The sequence below is a fragment of the Clinocottus analis genome, unplaced genomic scaffold (assembly GCF_023055335.1).
Source record: "Clinocottus analis isolate CAN_PGR_092001 unplaced genomic scaffold, fCliAna1.0.p SCAF_8, whole genome shotgun sequence".
Taxonomy (NCBI): Eukaryota; Metazoa; Chordata; class Actinopteri; order Perciformes; family Cottidae; genus Clinocottus; species Clinocottus analis.
The window spans coordinates 22,090,094-22,096,635 of NW_027176240.1; the positions used below are offsets into that span (position 1 = coordinate 22,090,094).

A 6,542-nucleotide genomic window follows, 5' to 3' on the forward strand; every position below is an offset into this window, starting at 1 on the left:
TTCCAGAGACTCAATATGCGAAGTCCAGAGCCGCCAACTCTCACGCTTTCGCCGTGTGACACACGCTTTTTCATGTTTTCACACGCTCACACGCCACACAACCAATATCTCACGGCACAAGAAAAGTCTGGGGCGCGTTCGTTCCTTTTCAAACTCCCCGACGATAGATGGCGCTAAGGAGCGCATCTGTAAACCTATTCGCTGCACAGACATCCTATTTACCCAGAACAGACAGTCCGCGACCGTGTCCGCCGGCAGAGAGGAGCAGAGAGACGGAGGCATCGGGGCTCTCAAGTCTCACGCGTTGAACGTGACTGTCACTCAATGGTCTTAAGTCACGCCCCCCCGACACACAGCTGTTCGCGGCGGTGCGTATTTCTCCCCCCCTCCCGCCTTGTCAACAAAATCTCACGCCAAGGTTTTTTGAAAAGTTGGCAGCTCTGGAAGTCAGAAACGTCGTTTATGGAGCTCCAGGCTGCAGCCTGTTGATGTTTGCCTTGACCCGCACATACATGAACTGTTAGGCTTTAAAAGTTAGAGCTGATGGCTTAAAGCAGCATATCGCCGCTCTGTCTGTCTGTCTGTCTGTCTGTCTGTCTGTCTGTCTCTCTCTCTCTCTCTCTCTCTCTCTCTCTGTCTCTCTCTCTCTCTGTCCACTGTGTGCGTGTCTGTGTGTGTGTGTGCTCACCTGTCTGCTCGCGCATGGCAGCAAAACTCCACTGCTTGCGATACAGAGAAGAGTTTTAACGCGACCATGGTCGGTTGATAAAATTATTTTCATTTTATTTTGGAGAGCGACGGGGAAAGTCTCCGAGGTCGATCGCGATCGACGGGTTGGCGACCACTGCCTTAAATAATGATCAAACCAGGTGGGGTCATTTTGAGCCCAGAGGACAGCAGGTGTATGGCCAACGGGAGGACATTACGAGGGTTAAGTTGGATAAAATCATGAGAGATGGAAGGTAAAGTTAAGAGCTCAGCATACTGCTACTACATGTACTGTGGAAAATATGAGATCCTTTAAATTCACCCATGAAATATTGGACATCTTTTTAAACTAGTAGATTTGATTTATTTGTGATAAATCATTTCAGCAGAAACAGATGCAGAGGAGACGTGAGTCTGCTGGTGAGGACGAATATTACTGATGCTTCATTCAGAGGGCTGGATGCAGGACTAGTACAGGTAGTACTACTGCAGGTACTACTAGTACAGGTAGTGGGGACGATGGGAAGTGACTGTAAGCTCTGGAAGAAGCTGGTGAGAGCAGCTGGAGTTTATTTCTGTAAGTTGTAAGAGAAATGTTTCCAGAAACGGCGCCATGTTTTCTGTCATGAAGTGTTTCTGCAGTGAAAGAATGGAAGTAAAGGGCTGTGAGGAACACATGCAGAGCACTGCAACACCAACTGCACCTCCTCACTCCTTCATCTGGACACAGCTGTGCTGTGAACACATGATCCACAAAGGACCTGAACACTTCCCTCTGTGAGACCATTCAAGGGCCGAGCTCCTGGCAAGGAAAAGGACTTCTGGCTCTTTCTTTCAGAGGACTTTTATTGCACTTAGCCAGAGTAAGAAGAAGCCTGAATGAATGAATGAATGAATGAATGAATGCTCGTGGACTTCCTCCCCGTCACTATCGTCCCTTCACATGCAACTTCAGTTCATTACGAGCTTCTACCTCGAGTCATGATTCACTGCCATTTCTTTTCACTGTTCTAGTGAGGAGGGCGGGGTCATCTCATCTCACAGACAGCTGATGACTCCTGGTGGGGAAGATGTGATCAGTAATAAAGTATGAACATGTAAAGTATGAACATGTAAAGTATGAACATGTAAAGTATGAACATGTAAAGTAAGAACATGTAAAGTAAGAACATGTAAAGTATGAACATGTAAAGTAAGAACATGTAAAGTTAGAGCATGTAAAGTATGAACATGTAAAGTATGAACATGTAAAGTAAGAACATGTAAAGTATGAACATGTAAAGTAAGAACATGTAAAGTTAGAGCATGTAAAGTATGAACATGTAAAGTATGACCATGTAAAGTAAGAACATGTAAAGTATGAACATGTAAAGTAAGAACATGTAAAGTTAGAGCATGTAAAGTATGAACATGTAAAGTATGAACATGTAAAGTATGAACATGTAAAGTAAGAACATGTAAAGTTAGAGCATGTAAAGTATGAACATGTAAAGTATGAACATGTAAAGTAAGAACATGTAAAGTATGAACATGTAAAGTATAAGCATGTAAAGTAAGAACATGTAAAGTAAGAACATGTAAAGTATGAACATGTAAAGTATGAACATGTAAAGTTAGAGCATGTACATCACTCAATACTTAGTTGGGGCTTCTTTTGCCTGAATTACTGCAGCAGTGTGGCGTGGGAGTGAGTCCATCAGTCTGTGGCACTGCTCAGGTGTTATGAGCCCAGGTTGCTCTGATAGTGGCCTCCAGCTCTTCTGCATTGTTGGCTCTGGCATTTCACATCATCCTCTTCACAATACTCCAGAGCTTTTCTACGGGGTTAAGGTCAGGCCAATGAAGATCAGGGATACCACGGTCCTTAAACCACTGGTTGCTTTGGCGCTGTGTGCAGGTGCCAAGTCCTGCTGGAAGATGAAATCTGCATCTCCATGAAGTCGGTCAGCAGCAGGAAGCATGAAGTGCTCTAAAACTTCCTGCTGTACAGCTTTGTTGACTTTGGACCTCAGAAAACACAGTGGACCAACACCAGCAGATGACATGGCACCCAAACCATCAGTGACTGTGGAAACTTCCCACTGGACCTCAAGCAGCGTGGATCGTGTGTCCCTCCTCTCTTCCTCCAGACTCTGGGACCCTGATCTCCAAAGGAAATGCAGAATGGACTTTCATCAGAGCATCACTTTGGACCACTCAGCAGCAGTCCAGTCCTGTTTGTCTGGAGTCCAGACCAGACGCTTCTGACGCTGTCTGTTGTTCAAGTGGCTGGACACAAGGAGCGACAGCTGAAACTCACGTCTTGCCTACGTCTGAGCGTAGTGCTTCTTCAAGCACTGACTCCAGCTGCAGTCCACTCTTTCTGGATCTCCATCACATGTTTGAATCGGTTTAGTTTCACAATCCTCTCCAGGGTGCGGTTATCCCTCTTGCTTGTACCCTTGTTTCCTACCACTTCTTTTCCTTCCCTTGGCCTCTCTGTTGATGTGCTTGGACACAGAGCTCTGAGAACAGCCAGCCTCTTTTCAAATGAGCTGTTGTGTCTCGCCCTCCTTGTGCAAGGTGTCAATGGTCGTCTTCTGGACAACTGTCAGGTCGGCAGTCTTCCCCGTGATTGTGTCGCCTACAGAACGAGACTGAGAGAGCGTTTGAAGGCGTTTGGAGGTGTTTTGAGTTAATTAGCTGGTTAGAGTGCGGCACGGGCTGTCTTCAATATTCAACCTTTACACAATATTCACATTTTCTGAGATACTGAATTTGGGTTTTTCCTGAGTTGTCAGTTATAATCATTACAATTAAAACCAAAAGAAAATCAACCATTCAAAATTCTACTTCTGAATAATCAGACACACATGCAGACACACACAGACAAACAAACGCACACACATACAGACACGCACAAAAAAAAAATTACACGAACAAGACATACACACTTCCACATGCAGGCACACACACTCTCTCTCACACAAACACACAAAATAGAGAGAGAGAGAACACACACACACTTCTACATGAACTCAGCTGATTTCCTGTAAGTGAAGAAGGGCGGAGCCACAGAGAAAAACTTGTGTGTGTGTTTGTGCGTGTGTAAATATGTGTGTGTGTGTGTGTGTGTGTGTGTGTGTGTGTGTGTGTGTGTGTGTGTGAATGAGAGAGAGTTTAAATGTCTACTGTGGAGGATATCTTCAGGTCTTGAGTTAATCAGACGTAAAACACAATATTTATGATTGATTAAACTTTAAATGGGTCAGATTAGAACACGACAGAACGCCACAACTTGTTGAACTGTGTTCTAGTTCTTCACACAGAAAGCTTCTAGATTCACCTTCATGATTTAAACATGAAGAGAAAGCAGCAACATTTTGACCAGAACTCATTTTAATTCAACCTGTTGAAGCCGAGAGACTCATGAACACTGTGACACACACACACACACACACACACACACACACACACACACACACACACACACACACACAAACACACACACACACACACCAACAGGAACTGTGATTTCCTGTAAATGAAGAGGGGCGGAGCCACAGAGACCATGTGATCCAGTTACATGAGAACAGGAAAAGAAGCCTGAAGTGTTGCGTCATAAAGTTCAGACTCCATTTAGAGTCGAAGAAGAGAAGCTGAAGCAGGGTGAGTGTGTGTGTGAGTGTGAGTGTGTGAGTGTGAGTGTGTGTGTGTGAGTGTGTGTGTGAGTGTGAGTGTGTGTGTGTGTGTGTGAGTGTGTGTGAGAGTGTGTGAGTGTGTGTGTGTGAGTGTGTGTGTGTGTGTGTGTGTGAGTGTGTGTGTGTGTGTGTGTGTGAGTGTGTGTGTGAGTGTGTGTGTGAGTGTGTGTGTGAGTGTGTGTGTGAGTGTGTGTGAGTGTGTGTGTGTGTGTGTGAGTGTGTGTGTGTGTGTGAGTGTGTGTGTGTGTGTGTGTGTGTGTGTGTGTGTGTGTGTGCGTGTGTGTGCGCTAATTTGACCAAAATATCGTATTTGCTCATGTAGTTGTGATATAAATCATTTGGCTTCATATAGTTGATAAATGGCATGAGTTCAGTGTAACTGTGTGTGTGTTCGTGTGAGAGAGTGTGTGTGCCTGCATGTGGAAGTGTGTATCTGTTGTGGGTGTATTTTTTTTGTGCGTGTCTGTATGTGTGTACGTTTGTGTGTCTGTGTGTGTGTGTGTTTGTTTGTCTGTGTGTGTCTGTGTGTGTCTGCATGTCTGTCTGTGTGTGTGTGCATGTGTGTCTGTATGCGTGCGCGTTTGTTTGTCTGTGTGTGTGTGTGTGTGTGTGTGTGTGTCTGTGTGTGTGTGTGCATATCTGTGCGTGTGTGTGCATGTGTGTGTGTGTGTCTGTGCATGTGTGTGTGTGTGTCTGTGTGTGCATGTGTGTGTGTGTCTGTGCATGTCTGTGCATGTGTGATTGTGTAGAAGTAGAGTTTTTCTGCGTGATGTTTTTCTGCTTGATGAACTCTTTGGCTGCTGTGACTACAATGTCTGCTCATGTTGGCAGTGTGAGGTCGTAAAGGTCAGAACTGACAGCCGGGTTGGCAACAGAAAGCATCTGAAGCTTCTCTGCCTGTTCAAGTCCATTTCAACATGTTTCTCAGGATGGGTTTTGCCTTTGAAACCTTTTGTTTTGTAGCTTAGCACGACTGGTTCTTTTTTATGGGCTAAAGATTGTGTAGCTGCACGCCTGTGGAGCGCGACTCATGTTCAAAAAGACTTTTTGTGGTTCACCTTGCGGCCTGATACTGATGCATTCATGAGGACAGACCACTTCCTCATCACATGGACCTTGAACTTTGACCCTCTTGCTCATATGTCTGCTGTGCAGAAGCATTGTGGGTCAGAACAGGTCGTGTGTATTGGCAGCAGCTTCAGCACATTTTTCAATGCGTTTCTTTCTTTCTTCCAGGCTCTTCTGCTGCGTTCACACCGAACGCGTCCAGACTTCTACGCGCGTGGAGGTTTCATGTGAAGTCAATGCAAAGCTGCGTTGAAGCGGGCGGCGCGTCAGACGCATAGAAGCAGGGTCCGTGTACGCTTTGTTCGTTGGTTTTATCGTTCATTCGAAAATACGGAAATACGGAAAAAACACCGTTTGTTCGTTTTCCGTTTCAAACCAAAAACAGGAAAACAGGAAAACCACTTCTGTTTTCCTGTTTTTGGTTTGAAACCAAGAACGAGAAAAGAGAGACGATTATTTTCATGTCAAAATAAAAGAAATAGATATTATTATTTACGGTCTTTTAATTCTTATTTACAGTCTTATATGATGAAAAAAAACGCAGAGTAACGTTAAAATAACATTAATTAATAAATATGAATAAATACACCTGGTGAAGTTAGCAACAGTAGAGACTACAGGCAGTTTAATATGCATGTAAATATGTACACAGCAAGAATCAACTGTTCAATTAATCGCTGCATTTTTTTAATGCAACACAGTTCGTAATATAGTTTAATCAAGTAACGTGTGTGTGTAGAGTTGATCATATTTAATTGTTTTATCGTATTGTGCTGTTTCTTGAGTGAACACAGAGCAGAGCCTGTATGAGACCACAGTAAAGGTTTACCTTTCTACCAGCAGGTGGCGCTATTTCATGGATTTACTTGTTATATGGGATCTTCTCTGCACTTGATGAGAAAACTCTCTGAATACTACTGTTGTTGTCATTTTAGGACTTCTTCAGGCGAGAAGTTAGTTGTTTAAGCAGCAAATCTGTGGTCGGTTTGTCAAGAATCAGCCGATTTAACCTTTTTAGTACGGAGCTTGTCGCCGGCGACAGAAAGTAAAATGCCATCGGCGTAAATACAACTGATTCTGAACGCT

General features: G+C 44.1%; 1 protein-coding gene across 1 annotated transcript in view; it reads left to right on the top strand.

Annotated features, from left to right (window-relative positions):
- Nucleotides 1-4,300: 4,300 nt before the first annotated feature.
- The window catches only part of LOC137779617 (NLR family CARD domain-containing protein 3-like), a 16,361-nt gene continuing 14,119 nt past the window's right edge, over nt 4,301-6,542 (top strand). Inside the window, exons 1-2 of the mRNA XM_068567661.1 lie at nt 4,301-4,356; nt 5,625-5,741. The gene's annotated coding sequence lies outside the window, so the exon portion shown is untranslated. The remainder of the gene's footprint in view (nt 4,357-5,624; nt 5,742-6,542) is intronic.